This window comes from Passer domesticus, chromosome 4 (genome assembly GCF_036417665.1).
Source record: "Passer domesticus isolate bPasDom1 chromosome 4, bPasDom1.hap1, whole genome shotgun sequence".
NCBI lineage: Eukaryota > Metazoa > Chordata > Aves > Passeriformes > Passeridae > Passer > Passer domesticus.
In genome coordinates this window covers 20,304,941-20,325,813 of record NC_087477.1, presented here as the reverse complement: position 1 = coordinate 20,325,813, position 20,873 = coordinate 20,304,941, and the positions used below count along the sequence as shown (strand labels likewise).

Below are 20,873 nucleotides of genomic sequence, written 5' to 3'. Positions count from 1 at the left end.
TACCGGAATTTTCAACGGCTTTCGTAGCTTGATTTCAAAAACTCAGCTGTAAACGTTGATTAAAATTTTGCACTCAGTTACAACAGAAAATCTAATGAACACATGATGTGTGGGGCACTTTGGGTGTTCAAATGTTGGTGTTTCCTGCCATTTCACCAAATGCTGTCCCAGGAGGATAAGCATGTTCTGTCAGGTCTGTCTTTTTTTTCTGGCAGCTCCTGGTAGATGTCTGAGATGCCAGAGGCCATTTAAAAACGCTTAAAATATTTGGGTGGCTAAATCACTCCACAGTTTTCTGAAATTAAAAAAAAAAAAAACCTAAAAAACCAAAAAACCAAAAAACCAAACCAAAACAAAACAAAAACAACAACAAAAAAAAAAAAAAAAAACAGAAACAAAAAAAAATTAATAAAAAGCCCAAGAAAAACAACAGCATATTGAAGATTGAGATTACTTTAAAAGAAAGTCTTTACATTTTGGGTTCCAAACTAACTTGCCATTAGTTTTATAGTAGCTAAGAGGGGAAACCAGGAATAATAGGAAAAGCAAAGGACTGGATGATTCTTCTCTCACCTAACAGCTATGTGCAGTAGTTCCATATATGTCAACATAGTTTGTGTACCTTTTGTAGACAGGATTAGCTCTGGAAAATATGCTATTTTGTCATCTTCATGAATAAAAACTATAATGAGTGCAATTACTTTGTAAGATTTTGCATCTTAGTTTAATATATACTCAAGGAGGTATCTCAAGAAAACGCTTTAAAAACACCCAAGTGACAAATCTGGCACAAGATCCCATGTAAGGATGGTAGCTATCTGACAACAGAAATCACAAAGAGTCACTTTCTCATAAAAAAAACCATGCCAGAGCAGTAATGACCAAAGTGAGGATGGGAGCCACGTGACAACAGTGCACCCAATTTGGTCTCATGTGGGGTGCACAATGCACAGTATCTAAAAGGCTGTGGGATTATCTAAATCTTCTCCCTTTCTTTGTAGAACCAGATCTAATAAACAGCACTTTAAATGATATTTAAATTTCACCAGTCACTGTCATATTTTCTGGAAAATTCCCTTCACCCAGGACTTCTCTCCTGGGAAGCTGAGAACTCTCAGAGAAAAAGGAAAACAATATTATCTCATTTGCATCTCCTGTATTTTGTTGCTTTGGAATGTGGTTTGGAGATTGTTTATCCAAATGTGAACTGTTTTTATTCATTGGCCACTCACAGCCAAGCAGTGTTGGACTCTGAAGAGAGTCACTATGGTTGTGTTTGAGGGTGCCAGGACGAGGGAAGAGATGAGAATCTTGACTCCAAGTTTCAGAAGGCTGATTTATTATATTATTATATATATTATATTAAAATGATATACTAAAAACTATACTAAAAGAATAGAGAGAAAGGATCCATCGGAAGGCCAGCAAGGACAGGAGAGGAATGATAACAAAAGCTCATGACTCTCAGAGAGTCCGAACCAGCTGGCTGTGATTGGCCATTAATTAGAAACAACCAACACACCCCAATCACAGATGCACCTGTTGCATTCCACAGCAGCAGATAGCTATTGTTTGCATTTCTTTCCTGAGGCTCCTCAGCTCCTCAGGAGAAAAATCCTGGCAAAAGGATTTTTCAGAAAATATAATGGCTACAAGTCATGGGGGATTTTTTAGTATCTTTCTAGATTTCTTTAAGTATCCTTTCTGTATTTTTTAGTGTATTTTAGTATAGCATAATATAATAATAAATTAGCCTTCTAAGAACATAGAGTCAGATTTATTCCTTCCTCCTTTGACAGGGACCCCAGAAAATACCACATTCACCGCTTCAGGGGTGAGTGCCTCTCTGACTGGGACTGTAATGGACCAGTAATGTGTTGCTGCAAATGTGATCTGACCTAAAATTATCGTCATTATATTAACTGAAGTAGGTTTCTCTCTCTGCTAAACAATAACAACAGCTTTTACTAATTTTTCATTTTAAAAGATTGGTTGGAATTGTAATTTCTAAATTTTTCAGATATCACTAACTACAAGTGTTCTTACGTACATATCCCATGATTTTTGTTGATTTTTACATACCAAAGTTCTTTTTCAAACATGTAATAGAAATCTTCAATTTCTCTGAAAAGGAAACTCAAAATACATCTCAGAAAATGAAAATACAGAATGAAAATTAATTAATAGTTTAAGTTTCGAAAGAAGAAATAGCCAAGTAAGTAGGGTGGTAACAGGAGGAAAAATTACTGAGTCTAATAATCAGTAATTTAATTATGTTCATTCTGGGAATGTTTCAGAAATAAAATAAATGTGACCAATATCCCAACATCTTTTGTTTAAAACTTTTGCTTGCACTGTATTTCGTATTCTAGATAAGAAATTATTCCCTCTTCTAAGTCTCTCTCAGCTTGATTGACCTACAGAGCATGAACTTGGTTTGGGATCTGACCAGTTTGCTGTTCAAGGCAGTGGGAGGGTGGCTGCTCTTTCTGCAGATGGTGGCAAAGAGCCCTGACCTCTCCAAGCTGCCAGTCTGGAGCCATTCAACCTCTCCAGTCCTCACCCTCACTGAGCACTGACCCTCACCATGCTTTGTGGGCACAGCTCCAAGTTCTCCTGTCATCAAATAAAACATGATGCGACAGCAGAAAAAAAGTTATCCAAAGCTATTAAACAAAAGGTGTTCCTGGGAATTCTTGAGGCAGAGGTCAGTGCGGGATGAGAATACTTGTCTTCAGTTCCTGTCTTCTGTCCACGTTCTGGATTAGAGGGGGGTAGCATTGCTGTTTGTGTGCATTCAGACACATCCTGGACTCGGCTTCCTCATGTGGAAGCATGGGACAACAAAAAGCCCAGGTTCTGCCAAGTATAGTGGCAAACATTCAAAACCAAATGTCAGCAACAAAACAGCACAGGATGAGTGGGTTAACACTGAGCCTCTGCTGGGTCAGACAGGAGATGAGCCAAACAGCCTCCCAGTCTGCACTACTGGTGTTGTCATCAATACTTTAAAAAAAAAAAAGGCCTTCAAACTTGTCCCTACAGGGGTGAGGGTAGATGCCATAATCCATACAGCAACTCACAGTTATTCTAGTCATGATTAAAGAAATTCTGTCGGTCATCTTCCTTCCTGGTGTTAATACATAACAGCCAGCATTAGATGTCTGAATATTGTTATATTACCTTGAAAAGCAGCAGATGTGGATGTGTGGATGGAACACCCTGGCACCTTCTCCACTGAAGCCAGTTTCATTACGTTTGCAACGGCAAATACAGATACACCGGCGTGCTTTATTATAATGTCATATTCCTGACACTCTAGTTAGTAAAAGTTGATTTGGTGTTTCCATTAAAAATCTCATTTTCAGAGGCTTATGACTCATCCATTTAAGTTTTTTCAGGATGAAAATCCAGTTCATTGGATTCTTTCTCTTACAATTGGTCAGTATTAGTTATCTGCACATTTGAAATCCCAAAAGCATAAAAGAATTGTTTTCTTTGTGTTATTTCCTTTTTTCTTTACATTTGTGTCCTTCTTTAGGAATAATAAAACAATTTAATACATATAAAAATTTAAGCTAAAATTTCCTTTCTTCCACATATATCACATTTTTTTCCTATGTGTTTTAGCCAGAAGGTTGAGAAACTACTTGAGAAAAAGGGTAAAAATTTTTTAAGAATAAAATAGGAGCCTAAAAATTTTTATCAAGGATTTCCAAAGCACTAACTGAAAAGATCTAAATTTAATATACAAATATATTGAACATTATCTCTAATTTTTAATGAATGGCATCTCATTTCATTCTCTACTCTGTCTGTGAGGTGTCTATCACACACACCGTTGATATTCAGCTGTTCTCTTTTGCATTGTCAAGAGATTCTCATCTTTTATGAGATGAGAACAATTCAAGCTTCACAACTCCAAAGCTCTGAATGAGTATTATCAATTCTTAAGCCTATACAAGCAAATGCACTGAAGACATACAGTTTCCTGTATTCACTATAAAATATAATTTATCTAGTGCTAGTCTTGGGTTGTATTTTCCAACTTATGGTTTTAAGCTCAAAGTTTAAAAAATCTGTGCCTTAATAGTTTCACAGGGTTGGCATAAAAACAATCTGAAAACTTATTATTCTCATTAAATGCCTTCGGGTTTTTATCTGAGCTATACAGAAAATAAATGTTACCAAAAAATCATTTCAGCTATTACATATATTAGGAATATAGGCCTATTTCCAGAATCTGACTCAGACATAAAACACTGGAGCTTGCACATACAGATTTGAAGCATCCAGACACAGAGTGGAAAACAGAATCCCAGACTCTGGGTCACACCTGAATCACAACATTTCAAGCAAACAGATGAGAACCTGCATGAAGTGTGAACACTCTGCAGGGAAAACATGAAAGGAAACAGTGGGGGAACTTTTTGAAAGCTTAAATTCCACCTGTTTTGTTGTTTTTTGTTGTTGGTTGTTTTTTTTTTTAACTTAAAAAGCTACTGGAAATATCTGCTCTTGCAATTCACAAGATTATGCAGGTAAAGGAGGAAGGCCCCTCTAACTATTACCATTCACTGCAGTTAGCAGTCATTAAAATAAAGACAGTAGTGGTTAATTTTTTCCTCTTCTGTAGGAGTGTTTTAACAACAACCCACACTACTAGAGAAGGGAAAGATCTGAAGCTTTTTCTATTTTCTAGAAGCTACTTAATAATTCATAATTTCACTTGCCTGTGAGATTTTAACCCTGAGAACTGAAGTGTTTTACCACAACTCTGTCCTTGAGCTTTTGTACCACCACAACTCCTTTAGAGAAAATCAATCAGCCTTGACCAACCTGTCTTCTATATAGAAATGACAAAGTCTGTGGATGAAGGGATGGCAGTACCTCTATTTCAGCAGAGGTTTCAAAGGAACATCCCAAAACCTCTTTGCAGGGGCTCTGTGGTATAGGTGGACAACTAGACAGCAAAAAGATATTTTGTTGTCAGACAGAGATAGCAGAAAATAAGATTTTCTACAGAAATCATTATGTTCTTTTGCAATTCAATCAAAATGAGTCTTTTTGACTTCACCTTGTTGTGGAGTAGCAAAAAGATCAATAATGCATGTTCGTTTTTAGCCTTCACCATAAAGGCATAATCCACACTTATCCACAGGGTGAATGATCCATTTTAACTGGCTAGAAAGTGGTGTAGCAGGTGAGAAACAATGATGAAAATAGTATCCTGCCAATATTTCATCTATTTTCTATGCAGCTGGAAAACAAGTTATATAACATATCACGTATAACATATCATAAAACATAAGATCACACAACATCATAACATAATGTACATCTGTTCAGAAAACAAGGTATTTGAGCATGCTCTCCATGCCTTCTTATCACAAAGATATTACCAGTTTCACTTATCTGATTCAATATCAGACAGCAGGTAAACGAGGTAAGATAAAATTAGAAAAAGCTCTTCAATTTAGTCCAGCCACTGTGTCACAGATTGCTTTATAATTCATTACTGAAAGTTTTAACACCTGTAACTTATTAACACGAAATATAAGCAACACAATGCAGAGCCATTCACCCTCTTGATAAGACACTGAAGGTAAGAAACTGTCTAGTAATTAATTAGCAAAATGCTTGAAGCACAAAAAAGTAACAAACAAGAAATCAACTTCAAGACAACTGTCTGATTTAAGCTGGCAATACCAACATCAACGTGCTTTAAAGAACAAGTTAAGACTTTTCATCTTGCCATACCTGACTATCTTGTGCTAACAGATTGTCTCTTCTGTGCTAACAGAAGCATATTTCAATATCACATGGCACCATGGTTGCTCCCACTGTCCCAGTTTCCCAGTTTTTCTGCTGTGTATGGTCTGCTAGAAGTGGAGGGACTGCAGATTGAGGCGGGCTGCCTGTGACTGTGCAATGTTGTACAGCATTAACAGATTTCCCTGCTTTTAAAATAACTGAGCAATGTCATGTCATCTACTGTGCCATATTTTCATAGTTTAAAAAAAATCAAAACAAAAAAATGAACCCCTCCAGCCCACCTCCACCCAGTGACACATTTGCTGGATTCCTACAAGGATCCAGCTAGCCCCAGTACTCAGGCTGCTTATAAAAATATCAGTCAAAGAAATGAAAAGGAAATTATGAAACTGTTCCCCAAATCACCTTTTAGTATGTCATTTTTTTTCACATGTTGCAGTTGACCACACCAGCAAAATCACATTGCAGAGAGTGCAATGAGAGTTTTTATATTCCTTCTTTCACTTATTAATCTTGAGGGTTTAACAAAGGCTTAAAAATCTTAACCTAGAAAAATAGTAGGGAAGCAGTGGTTTGTGCTTTTCCTAGTCAGAAAAAATGAATGGAAATCTGCATTTGAAATTGAATCTGCTCTTTCTTGAGAAATTGACAAAACCCTAGCCTTACTTGTTAACCATACCCTAAATAAAGCCCCCAAATTTATTGTGATCCTGCTTATCTTCAACATTGGAAAATAAAAATAGTCAAGTTATTCAATAGTAAAAGTCTAATTTTAGAATTAGAAAACTCATTCTAAAAACTCAGATATGGAATTAAAAACAAATATTTATGATTGTTTTGAAGCTGCTTTACTGATCATGAATCAAGTCTTAATAATTTTATGTCTAAAAATACATAAAAATTACTAGGATTTTATTTATCAAAAGAGATACCAAAGTAGATATAGTTTTCTTACCAAAATGCAGTCTTGACAAATGCTTTTGATTCCATTGTATTGAAATGGAAATGGTATAGAGTTACAAATTGTCATTTAACTCAGCAATTTTACTTATTTATGTATTTGGTTGTTAAAGAATTCAGATTTATTGTTTTGTTCCTTCTCAGTTTCCACTTGTGAAAAATCAACAGTTTTATACATTTTCCAGCATGTAAAGGGAAATACATTACAGTAAGTCTGATGTCTTCATAAATGCAGTGCTTCCTTGTCTCTTCTATTGTTATGTATTTTTCTGAAGCAAAAATAGCTCTGTTTATTTAACAAGATAGAAGAATACATCTTTACTATCACACTTAACATGTTAGCACTTGACAGTGGAATGTTAGGGACTGAAATAAGAATGGGAAAATTCACATTTGATGAAGACTTTGTGGCTATTTCATTCCTATGTGCTCAAACACAGTCTCATTGTGACACAAGTTACAGCCCTTAAATCCCAGGCAATGAATTCGTGCAGAGGGATATTATGCACCCTTATGACATTTGGGAATAAAGACACACAGAAAAAACATGTTTTTTTTTTCTCTAGCTGCAGCAGAGAACTGAGCCTTTATTCTTCTCAAAAATATAGATGGGCTACCATCTATACACAAGCAAAGTACAAAATTCCAGATATTACCTTTTCACCTGATATCTCTCTCTTCCATCCAGAGATAATAAGTAGTGTAGGATGTTTTAGTTATATTGCATTAAAAAGTAATTATTTTTAATTAGCATCACTGCTTTATTACTATGTTAAAATGAAGTTTAAAAAAAAAAACAAATACATCATGAAATCCATAACAAAACCCAGGCTTTTGTCTCTACATCTGTAATATATGGTTGAAAACCTGAATACCATTTCCTATAGTCAAAGATAAGAAAAGAGAAGATTCAGATGAAAGATCTTTGCAGACTCCTGAGGTGTGATTTTTAAATTCACTTAAACAAGAGCTTTTCACCTCAAACAAATTTGTTGGGTCAGAAACACAGGTATGAAAATCCACTGCTCATCAATAACTATTATAAAACCATTTATCAAGAAGAGAATAACAATTAACTATCAAAAGAAATAAGAAGAACTTTCTCAGGCTCAGATTCATGATCTTCCAGTTCAACATATTCTCACTTTGAAAAAAAAACCCAAAACTGTTCTCAAAACTGCTACAAAAATGAAAACCAGAGATATTATTTTGTTATTCTGAATTTTCATTTGAGCTTCAAAGTGAGGCAATCAATTAATCACAAAAAATTAAATAATTAATTAAATAAATAACCCACACATATTATGGCAGAATTTAAAAAAATCATTGTAAAAGGCTACACTGAATTGAATGATCAATTATTTTATGCTCACACTTGCAAAAGTATATCTGACACCCTATTCCTTCTCTCAGGTTAGAAACCCAACCCACCTGTGAAAGTACAAGCATGCTTAGATCTAGTGAAATAGAAATAGGCAAATAATAATTTTTTTACTTTTCAGTTATGAATACATGGAATACATCCAAAGAACTTAAACTGATGACTTCAGCTTTCTCCTTCTGGAGAATTACCATTATGCACTGCTGGCTCTGATTTACTTTTCTTAGAGTACACTGAACTGTAAAACTCTTACTCCCTACAGAAAAAAAAATATGGTCACTACCAAAAATCCCACTTCCAAAAGTCATTCTGCTGTAGAAGAATTTGGAAATACAAAAGTGCCTTGAGACCATCCCTTCTTATATCTTCTCATTACACCTGCTGTTATTCCATTTGGGCTTTGTGGACATTACATTGCTATTACATGATTAACTCACTTCAACTGCCAAAGACAGTACAGAGGACTTTTTTGTCCTCAGTTCACCACATTGAGAAACCTAATTGTTCTTCAAGCTTTTTTCCAAGTCTGTGCTCCTTCACCTCCCAAGCCCATTCATATTTTAAGTCAATTAAAAGACTCTATTCCAATCCTCTCAAATCCTTGCTTTGAGACCACACTAAATCTCACCTTGTCTGAGCCCTAGACAAATTATCTTGCCCTTAATGCCAGAGATTTTTTAATTGAAATAGCAATTAATTAGCAAATGTCATACAGTAATCCATCACTTTATGATAGGAATTATTACATTCAACCTAAAACCCTTTCATGAACCCTAGTGTTTTTTGGGTATAACAGAGTATTCTGGTGTGTGATGTTGTACTGATGATACTGGGTTTCCTTCAGGCAAACATCTAGGAGTTATTTCACATCTAAGTTCCTTCATTTTACAACCACATAGACAGAAAGGACTGTAAACACATATTTTTCTGATACTGAAGGCACATATGGTACTGTCTCAGTGCTACCATTTACATTTATGCTGTGAGGCATTTTTTTTCCAGCATTGATCCAGCACAAAATATCTCTTGGGAGTTGCTTCAGGATTGCAGGCTCCCCTTGCAAAATTAAAATCTTGCTAAGATGCCTCCTTACACTTTATATCCCATCTCTCAGATGCCACAACATGTCAGGCAGCCCCTGATAAATTTGTCTCAAAAAAATTTTCTGTTTCCAAAAATAGGTAATACACTTGAACACTGGACTTCAAATATTTTCCAAAGTTCAGGACAGAAAGAAATGTGAAAAATTGTGAGGGCTCCCAGTGAGGATCTGTTGTGAATGAACAAGCAAGATCAGAACAACTGAGAGTTTTCTCTTAACCAGATGCCTCTACACTGGGCATTTTTATCCTATTTTATCAGAATATTATTACCTAAACCCTCCTTTCAACCTGATAAAACACTACTATTTTGAAAAAGGAAACTCCACCACAGCAGTGTATTGATCAGGCTCTTCCTTTAAAAAATATGCAAATATATGAAGGAACAATAAACCATTGTTTTTACTTAACTGCTTATAGCCATTCAGAAGGCTGTACCAACAACACACAATCCCATTAGTGTTCAGTTTTCCACATGACGTACCTTCTAAACTTATTCTGGCTTAGGAGATCTATTAAGATTGTAGTCTAAGGCTGCAGATTTGTGCATTCCCTGGAGCTACATAAACCAAACAATATTAAAGAGAATCAAAATTCCACCCAAGAAAGCCATGTGCAGCCACTGCTAAATACTGACATTTTTGGTCGTTCACAAACAAACTGTATTAACCTGATAATGTCACTACTTTGACGTTGAAATTTATGTTTTATAAATATGTGTTTGTGCTTATTGTGTACTCACAGTTATTCTGAAACCAGCTTTTGTGCTGTATGCTTTAAGAAACATAGATATAACTAATTCTATGTTTGCTCTTTGATCAGTTACGATCCTCTCCACAGTAGTTAAAAACTATACAGAAATATAAATATTGAATGGCCACTCATTCTAGAAATAGAAATTTGTTTCTCAGGAAGTCTAAGCTTAAGCTAGGTTTCACTGCTGGTTAAAGTCAGGACAGTTTTGCATTTGGCATTCTGTCAAATGAACATACAGATGAATGAAAGGCTGATTTTTTTTTTCCACTTTTTCTGCTTTCACAAGAATTTCTTATTGCTTAAAGATTGAAAATAAAATAATTTCAGGTTTTTAGTAATGATTAATATGTTATAGTAAGTGATAAAGAGATGAATCTTGTGTAAGAATATGTTACACATTAATGGATTTGCTCTCCTCATTCTGAGGACCATACTTTTGAGTTACCAACTCAAGATGATTCAAAAAAGATACATCAAATTTCTCCATAAGGAGATTGTAAATAACTTGCCCTTCCTCCTGTCTCACCCAAATTTATGCTTTAAATGTAGGTGACATTAACTACAAATTCTTCTCAATTTTGGATCAAGGTATTCAGTTGTGGGGTAGTCTGGACTGACAGCTGTGCTCTTCTTGTTGGCCTGAGTCTGTTTCTGGGCTGTTTCAGATCATCCCCGCAGTTCTCCTGATGGCATTACCAGTCTATCCACATGAAGTGTTTCTCTTTAAAACACAGCTTTTTTTCTCTCCTAGTGTTACATGAAAATCAAATAATGCATTAAATGAGAAGTTTAGGGTCCACTCATCCTCTCTCCAACGCCTCAGAAAGACCATTACCAGTTTCATTCCTATGATGTAATCAAAAGCTGACAAAAAGGAGATTCTAACAAGGATATATCAGTTGTTAGTGTAGCTTTCTCTCAGGGGATCTACACCTTAACTTTTTCAAAGCAGAACAACTTAAAATTCCCTCTACTATTTTGAACTGCCTTAAAATTCAGAAGGAAAGAACACTGAAAACTGACCAAACACTGGAACTGAAGCAGTGACTTACTGAAACTTTCAATGATAGTGTAATGTTACTATAAACAAAAAACAATACAGAAATTCAGTGAAACAATATAGCTGAAACTAGGGTTATTCAGTGTCTAAAACAGATTTTATTGTGAATTATTAATTTCAAGACCAGCCTAGGAAAATAATTGTTCTTTTCTTAAACAGGACATTTATCTTCATCTGTATTAAGTGGAAAGAAAAAGTCTTAAGCATCCAGCATCAGGGTTTACATATAATATTCCTGATGCTGTTTTTTGGGAGCATGTTTTGCCTGTATCCCATAGTCAGCTGCCTTTGGAACAAGACAAAAACCTAAGAGTAAGAGCCTCAGTAGGCATACCAGGCCTTAAATAAGATGCATTTTGGAGAGATGTGCAAAGCCAAGGAGAGCAGCTTTCCTTCCATCCTTCTGTTGCTGGCAGTGTCAGTCCTCAGCCATCTTTCCATCAGCCTCCTGTTTTATGCCCACCATGAGGACAGTTCTTAGTTTCCCTGGCAGCTGCCTTGTCCTGCCACGAGTGAAATCTCATATCCCAGCTGCTAATGGCCAGTCAAATAGCCACAGCTGGGAGCTGGCATTTGGGTGCTCCACTTCATGTCATGGAGTGAAGCACACAAAGATGCACACACTGCATTGACATTGCAGACATACAAATCTGTTATTTCCCAGAAAATTTATGTAGTCTTAACTAAAAGCTGATAGATTGTTACATTTATTAACAAAAGTTGCATTTTTCTGCGTGACCATTCCCATGTGTGAATGGTCACCAGGGTGACCAGCAAACCACAGCTGAAGTGCAAAGGGCTGTTTTATTCCATTACCTCACTAAGAACCCCAGGCAGCAGGAACATACGTGGACAGAGGCCCATCAGTCTCAGTTCATCCCAGCAGGCTCCATCAGGCTTCGTACACACGCAGTTTATAACAAGGCTGTCCTTTTATGATCTCTCTCTATCTCTCTCTCCTAGGAGGAGGTTCAAGCATGTCACACAGGATTTCGAATTCTCAAGAGGTAGAGGATGAACAACACTAGGCATAATAAGTGGAGTTTTCACACACCTACATTCTTAGCATTCTGAGCTGTAAGGTCACTTTGAGCAAGAACTGTTCCCTCCTTGCAAAGTCTTCTGTTTTTAGCCCTTTCGTCCCAACATTTTTATCAGATCAGTTTTATTTGAAGGATAAAATAATCCTTAGATATTTTCAATTTGCATCAGTTAATTGCTAAATGATGATCAAACATTGTGACTTTCTGATATTCAAACCTCTAATCATACTAGATAGGTATTGTCTTAAAATTCCTTGTCTGAGATTTGAGCTGCTGACCATTTTCTGAACGAAGTGCATCTCTTGCAGTCTTGGTAGTATCTTTATCTTCCTTTCTTCCTGCATTCATTTGTACTTGTATCAAGATACTTTGTAAATGATATACTAAATGTTTACTCACGCTACCAAGACTAAAAAAAAACCTCAGGTCATGTTAAACATCTGGCCTTTAAAGAGAAGACAATAATAAACATGCTACAGTATTTTATGGAAATATTGTTGTTATGAAGTGTTCGGTAAACTGGAAATGTCAGAGTAAGGAAACAATTTCTTTTATTTGAAATGTTACTTGGATTTATTTATGCAGTTTTTCTTACTTAAAACCCAATTTTTTTCCCAATTAATTATATGAATAAATGTTGTTAGCCATAAATATTTTCAGTTACAGCAGTTTCATTTGGAACACCAGGTAACATAGTGTTAAGATACACTGAAATAATATTAGGATTTTGCTTCTGAAATAATATTAGGGTCCAATGCTTATAAGATGCTTCTGCCTGAATTAAGGTGCAAATGAGACCATCAGCCAAAGTCAATTGTACAGATTTTATCTAACAGTAAATGTCAGGTAGAAAGGCAGAGGAGTAGGGAGAGGCAAAGAGACAGATTAAGTAAAAAGGTAGCCACCAACACATGTGTTCCTGCAGCATCCCACCAGCCCTGCTGGGGGCACCTCTTTTATACAGTCCAACTCATGGGTATCCACAAGGTGTAGGTGCTGTTCCCACAGCCCGGCAGGACAAGTTTTTAAGGGCATTCCTTTATCACAGGGAATTTTTTTTTGGATGTTAGACTGATTTGCCTGACCAGGACTGGCATCTTCCTGGTGTTGTGTCTGCACAGTGGAATCTTGTCCCCTTTGCTAATTCCAAACTGTTCATCTTTGTGTAGGCCTGAATTTATCTCCTTTCTGTTTGCCATTTGTGCCCATTGTGCTAGCTTGTCTTATGGGAACTTCCTTCTTTGTCAGTGGTTGAGACATATTACTGTGCTTCTCTAAACCCTGACAGTTTTAGTAAATGTGCCTGTACTACCACCTTTAACTCCACAATTCCCTTCCTCTTTAGAGATCATCTGCATTTCAGCCCTGCCCCTCTCTAACCACTCTCCTGATAACTCATTACAAGAACATTTTTCCCAAAATATCTCATACATGTATAAAGAGGGAGCTTCTCATCCATGTCTCCACGTAACAGCAAAGTACAAATACTGTAATTTTTTGTATTATTTGGGGAACAGGACACACCAAGGCAGGTACCTCTGTAGAGCTGGGAAGTGTTTTCCCATCCTTTGTCTCTGCTCACATTTACATATGGACATGAACAGCAGCCAGTGGCACTGGTGGTACTGCAAACCAAAGGGAACTAATTGTAGGTAACTTTTGTTACTGCCTTTCCTAACTCCTGCTTTGAGCCCCAATTCATGAGCTCCCAGGAGATCAGAGCTCCTTGACCTAAGCAGTACCTGGGAGGAAGCTCTTGGCAAATGGACCTCAAATTTGTAATTTAGCTTCATAAATCATTGAATTCAAATGAAAATTAAATTGACCAGTGTCCTCTATTATCCCACAGCAGTGCATGAGCAGTATACTGATATGCAGAATAAAATGGACACCAAGGGCCTCTGGCCACATCTATTTAGACTGTGAATTATTGCAAGTTCAGGTTCTGGCTTGCAGCTGAATAACAGAGAGTAAGTACTCTAAGTTTGACAGCCAGTACAATGAGAAAATTTTAGTGTGAAAGCTGTTCAAAGAGAAAGAAAATAATTACTTGTAATCAAGAATCTATATAATTTTCTAGTCTCCTCTTGCCACTTCTTGTCTTAGATTTCACACAAAGATTACAGTCTAGACTAGTATTAGAGAGAATATATATATTTTTGTTAAATGTTCTCTCTCCTGTCAGCCTGCAGAGGGGAGTGAGTGAGAGGCTTTGGTGGGTGCCAGAATCTTGTCAGTGTCAACCCACATCAGTGGTTGTTAGAGAAACTTGGGAAACATTAGCTATACTTAATCAAAGCCATTTCTCAGGACATCACAACACTGTGTCCAGCATCCCTAATGTGAATTAAAGATTACTATGACAGTATTTCTAAGATATCATTCCTATTTTATCATGGTTTTCATGAAGGGATTAAGATTTGCAGCAAAATTTCGAGCAATAAACTATTAAATCAAACAAGAAAGTAGTCTAGATAGCTTGGAATTTTAGAGAATTTTAAAACATTTTAGTGCTAGAATATGCACTGTCAATCAGGCAGGATAGCTGCCATTTTTACTGCTTCCATATTTTTGGGTTTGACACAATTAAACTCTGAATTATCTCTTGCTGACAGCTAACAGCTAAAAAAATTAAGCCTTATACAAAAAGGCTTTACTGGAAAAAGACTTGGATATCCATTCATCTGAGCAAAAACTTTTTTGGGGAAAAAACCAATTTGACTTACATGACTATTTGAGTTAGACAGTATTCATGTGGCTCTTTTGCGATATATAAATTCCAAATGGAAATTAAAATCTCAAGAGGGAGAAAGAGAATGAATTCTTTTTCTAGCCAAAAGAAAAAGTTCTCATATTCTCCAACAGTAGAATTCAGTTTGGGGTTTTTTTTCCCCACAGTCCATAACTTCATTTCAAGAAGGCTGTAATGATTTAAAGGGTGCCATGTGTGAGCTAATCTATCTTACATATTTCCTTCTGCAGGTAAAAAAACTCAAACCAAAAGAAAAAAAAGCAGGTAAAAAAGCCTGTAGGATAAGTACAGTCAGTTTACCATTAAGATCAAAAAAGAAGCCATAGGACAACGAAACCAATAAAATAAACAAAAATCGAAGTCAAAATTGGAGGAAACTTGAAAATTACAATGATTTTCTAAATCTCATCATCAATCCACTGGTTATTTTATCTTAAATAATTCATCTACAGTTTAAAACCTCCCCAAAACTCAGAAACACTCTGTTCCACTTTTTGAGAAGGGCTGCAAGGTTTGACAGCTGTAAAAGCCTTTAGCACAGGCATTATTAAGCTTATTTGTGCCTTGAATAATTAATAGAAATTCATCTGATAGTAATCTTTGTAAACAAATATCACAAAGAAGAAGACTCTTTATTTTGAGCAAAACAATCTTGCTGGTGGCTTACCTAAACTTGTTTTAACTTCTTTGACGTTAAAAGATTCCAGACACATACAAATATAACCAATGCATAAATTTAATCCTATAAAGCAAACCATTATCTGAGCTGTTTATATATAACTCATGACACACTTCAATTGTCACATATGCTAAAACTGATTGAAATCCTGACTGTACTTGCCTTCAGAGAGACAGAGAAATCCTGATTCTTTCAATGCAGAGAAACAAATGCTGGGTGCTTTTTTCCAAGAGCAAGTTTCATTTTAACAGTGAATTTCTAATCAATGTAATATGATATAATCTCACTTCTTACTCTGAAATAGAAAAACATGCAATATCTAGCAACCTCTTTTAAGGGCAAGTACAATTCATAATGAAAATTAATTTCATATTTCTATTTCCTGTCTCCTACAAATAACAAATACTTGTAACACAAGGACAGATGTTTTAATATACTTTGTTATCAGATGGGAAAAACAAGCACAATGCACAGAACAAAACACACCAAGATAAAGGACACGATGCATAATGCTGCATTCCTATTAGCATAACAAAAATGTGTAAATTATGTTGGTGCTGAGAAAATTGGGAATACTCCTTAAACAGCATCCAGAAGATATTTGAGAATATTATGAAACTTGATCTTCACTTTATGTTAGTAGAACAAGAAGTCACTTACTTGTAAACAGTTGCTCTGAATCAAATCTCACTGAAGAGGATTGTAAGAGGAAAAGTAAGGTGTAGCTTTCAAAATTGTCCTCCTTTAAAAGACATGTTGAAAGTTAGTTCTGCTTTTTAAGTATGAAATTAGAGCTCTGGCAATTATAAAATACTAGCATTTTTCATTACAAAAAAGTAAATGAAAAAAAAAACCTTTTAAAATAACACCATGGATAGGAGGGAAGAAATATATTTTATTTTCTTACACAAATAAGACTAGACTTCTTAATATTATAAGTGATAAAAATTGCAAAGGTTTAGCAACTGTTTTGGAAACCAAATATAACAAACCCTCATAAAATGGACATAAAGTTACACTCATTACATTTATGTAAGACTAGAACTTCATACACTATATTAAAATTCAATTTTGTAGTGAAGCATTACCTTACTAGTGCAATTTGATGAGATATTTTTTTCCCCATCAGATTCCATTAATACATAGAGAACACATGGATTTCTAAGGTACCACTGAAATTGGTTGAGGTAAAACTGGAAAGAGTCCAAAGTAAACCTGAAATTAATATACAAGTTTGGTCAGATATTGGTCTTGAAAATTATATTTTTCTTAATGGAAAACGCTCATCTAATTTCTGCTGTCTAGAAACTTAAGCACCTTCTTTCCATTTCTCTTTTTAGAGAAAAAAGCACCTCACAGAAGCAATTTCTTCCACCCTAAAATAAAGGTGTAAAGAGTAAGAGCACTGTCTAAGAAAGAATCTGTCTCTTGAGGTACTATCTAAATAAATTACATCATCTGTTACTTAGACTAGATTCATAATTTCAAGGCAACTAAACTTTGTAAAGTCTAAATTAACTGACTCATTATGAGTACATTATCTACTCAATAAGTTTAAAATATAAAAAGTTCTTTGAAGATCATCCACTAAATCAATCCCTCATCAGAAATATTGACCTTTCAGGTCTTTTCTGTCTCGTCTCCACTTAGTAGGGATGGACTTTCAGAGCCCTCTCCATAGACTGAAGGCAACCTACTTGATAGCAGTGATAACATTGAATATTTCAATAGAAATGCTGAAAACAGATGCTTATTCTCCAATTTTTCTTTCACTTTTTATTCAAAGTGGAAATATAATTTAGGGTAGTTTTCAGTTTACACTTGCAATGCTCGTGGTGCAGTGACAAAGTTTAAAAGTAATTCTGATGCCTTAAAAAATGCAAAGGAAATAACAAAACTAGCTTCAGATGACGTGACCTCTTACATTTGCAAATAAAGTATCCTTTATGGTTTTCCATTCATATGTTAAAAATAGACATAGAAAAATGAAATACTTTCATCACAAATGAATAAAAATCTGAACAAAGCCTAATTTTCCAGAATCCACAAGAGACTTCAAAAGCACCATGCTTCTTGGGGTAGATGAGATACAAATAAACAAAGGAGCCAGGAGAAAAATATTGTGAGAAACAAACTGATACGTAATTTGAGGTCTGTGCCTCTTTTTTCAAAGGAATATTAAATATATTGTATGGAGAAGAGCTTTTAACCCACAAAAACTGCATTGCACTTGCCTCTGAATTACAACTGTCTAGAAATAAAGGTTCAAGAAAATGGTTAATGTTTTAATTTAAAAACTCTTCACTATGAAATTAACAAATACAATTTAATTGCAATTTCTTGCATGATTAATAGGCTAGATTTTCATTCTTAATGCCACCACGCAGTCTGTTAAATATGGACTTTTTGCTAAATTAATTTCCTGAGAGATCCAGCTGCTATTGCATGCAGATTGTGTTATCTAACACCTCATATTATTATTTCTAATTTGCATATCTATTTGATTAATGGTTTACTTTGCTTAATCTTATGCACTAGGAAGACACAAGCTGATCACCTCTATTCCTCAAATAGAACTGCTTGGACTGAGGGAGCATGAGGATGTGATCCAGAATACAAAAATATGCTGATGTAAAGTTCAGTGTATTATAAAATCTCAGCTACTACTGAAAGCTGTCCTGCTTTTAATTTCAACTAGGAAATAAAAGCCACAGGCAGACAATCAAGCACAGGCACAGATAGCTGTTAGGTGTATTGTAGAGTGATAAAGTATTTTGGGGATTTAATGATGAGCTTTTTTAATCTGTTTAAAGGTTTTGTCATTAGGAGTGATACACATTGTCTCGCAGTCTTTTCTTCAAGACTGGATCCTTACACGTGCAAAAATTACTAGGAGGCGAATGCATCACTCTGCATAAATCTTAACCCAGGGGAAGCAATGTTTTTGCCATGAAATCAGCTGTGAAAAGGAGCAAGTGCTCAAGATATTGGAGGTTTCTCAGGAGCCAGTAAGGGCAGACACACTGATGGGATTGCTGTTATTGGTGTCAGCCCCAGCAGCATGAACCCAAGCCAGGACAGGGAGCACGTCGTGCTGGGCATTTCAGCTCGGAGGTTCAGCCTGAGTTCATGAGGCAGAGCAGAGCTGCCACTCGTGCTGTTCAGAGGTGTGAGCCTGCCAGTGCACACAGCTCCTGGTTCCAAGCACTGCTAACAAAGAGCAGGAGCTTAAAACCACCAGCAATGAGGTGGATTGTCACTACAGGATACGAAATAACACAACGTGGGTATGCAGCTCTCTCAAGGTAAAAAAAAGCACTTTTAATTTCTGACTCTAAGATTTATAGATTTCCAAAAGTGACAGTGGATTGGAGGGTGACAGTGGCACCTCTCCAATGACACTGGACAAACCAACAGTCCATCAAATTTCTCCTTTTCCATAAAAGAATGCAAAACAATAAGTTATTTACATAAAGTCCGTGAGAAAGTTCGTTACAAGAATGTAAACATCAGAAGGCTTAGAAAAACTTAAAAAATCAGGGCAACAGTGGATTCTCTCTGGAGATCCCTTAGCATAAGGAAGAACTTGTAACCACGTGTAACAGCCCTGAGTTGTCAACATACAACCACGACATGTATGCCTTGGGTACTTCAGACAATTCTGAGTTTATTTACAATCCAGCATTATTAATGGCTCTATTTAACTCCCTCAATTTGCTGTGACAGAGTTTACTAAGAGTATCCCCCAAAACCACACACACTGTGCTCCATCTTCTCAAAGGATTCTCAGTATTTGGCAAGGAGAGATGCAGAGTGACAGCTGATCAGGACATTTATTTGAGTTTTCCTCACAGATAGACAGAAGGGTTATACCTTTCATTGCTGGAGATGTCTCTGTCATAGAAGCCACTGGAACCTCATAGAAGAGCTGGATATTGCTACAGAGGGAAAAAAAACGTACCTGGAAAAGAGAGACAAAAGCTGAAACTTCAATGGAGTTGCTCTGTTCAGTTTTTCCTCCTGTCTTTAATGATTCAACCTGTGAATGACTGCTAAAAAATCTGTACAGATGTTCATTTTTATTCTTCTAAATATTTTAGATGAGTGAGTACTTGTCTCTTTTAGGTTCATTTAAAAGTATATACATTTTCATTTATATTTTTAAAGCATGCATATGTATATGGCCTTTCTCATTTTACTGTAGTTAATTAAAATTATTGTTTAATAAGAAGAACTTTTTCAGCTCTATGAAAAATTTGGACACTCACATTCTTATAAAAAAGATTTCATGTATTTATCTTTTTTTTTCCTAAAATATCCTTCAATATCTCATCATTAAATGATTACCTTTGTGATTTAAGACTCTGAAAAAGCATTTTCTATCAAAATGTCAAATCATATGAACAGAGACTAGTAACAAGCAGTGCTAATCCATCTTTACACACTTCAATATACTGGATACTATCTAAACAATACTCATTTAATTTCACCTTTCATTTACTCAAGGCTTTTTCCATAAACTTATAGAGCTTCCAACTTTTATTACTGCCAGACACATGCAAGCAGCTGCTCCAGATCATCTAGGCTGAGACTATTTCCAATTTTCCTGCAAACATCTAAAAAAAAGCTCAGTATTAAACCATATGAGCTGGAATCTCATTTAATTGATTGAATGAAGCAACTGTTTTGTTATTTCTGTAAAAAGCTGGTCATGTTTTCAAGATCTGAACAAAATGATGGGTAGTCAAATTAATTTCATTCTAAGTGAGTCTGCAGAATAGTTTACCTCAACTAGGGCTTAGTAAAACCAGAGTTATTTCCACTTCCAGCTGCACCACTCTTTTTCTGGTCACCATTTTCAGAGAGCCTGGTTCAGGACAAGACCCTATCAGCATAGCTTATGATGGAAAGAGAAAGGCATGCAGTAGAAGAAGAAAAGTTCCATGCATTTGAAGTAAAAACTACAATTACATGCTTCATACATATATATGTATATGTATGTATATATACACACAGACACACACACACACATTTTTACTTTTATGTTTTTCTTGAAGCACTTGAGAATTATAGTCACTTGCAAAGAGAATTAGAAGGTCATGAATGCATAGCATGATATGTGCTGTAGAGTCGAACTTGTAAAATCACTATTCACAATCTTCAATAGGAATTTCTTTTCTCTCAAAAGGCGGAAAAACATTAAATAAATATATCCATGGTTTTAGAAATATTTACTGTTTCAGACAATTCAATAGAAAAGGGAAGTACTCTATTATTACTTTTTTTCTCCATTGGGGAAACCACACACACATATTTTATCCTTGCTACTATTTTTCATACAAAAAGCAATAACATATCTTTTAAAAT

At 35.6% G+C, this 20,873-nt stretch overlaps 1 long non-coding RNA gene across 1 annotated transcript; it reads right to left on the bottom strand.

Annotated features, from left to right (window-relative positions):
• Window positions 1-15,687: 15,687 nt before the first annotated feature.
• On the bottom strand, window positions 15,688-19,725 carry LOC135299927 (uncharacterized). Its single transcript, XR_010361766.1, has 4 exons — window positions 19,380-19,725; window positions 16,595-16,721; window positions 16,167-16,248; window positions 15,688-15,801 (listed from the first exon to the last, which is right to left on the bottom strand). It is a non-coding gene; the product is annotated as an uncharacterized LOC135299927 (long non-coding RNA).
• Window positions 19,726-20,873: the final 1,148 nt, after the last annotated feature.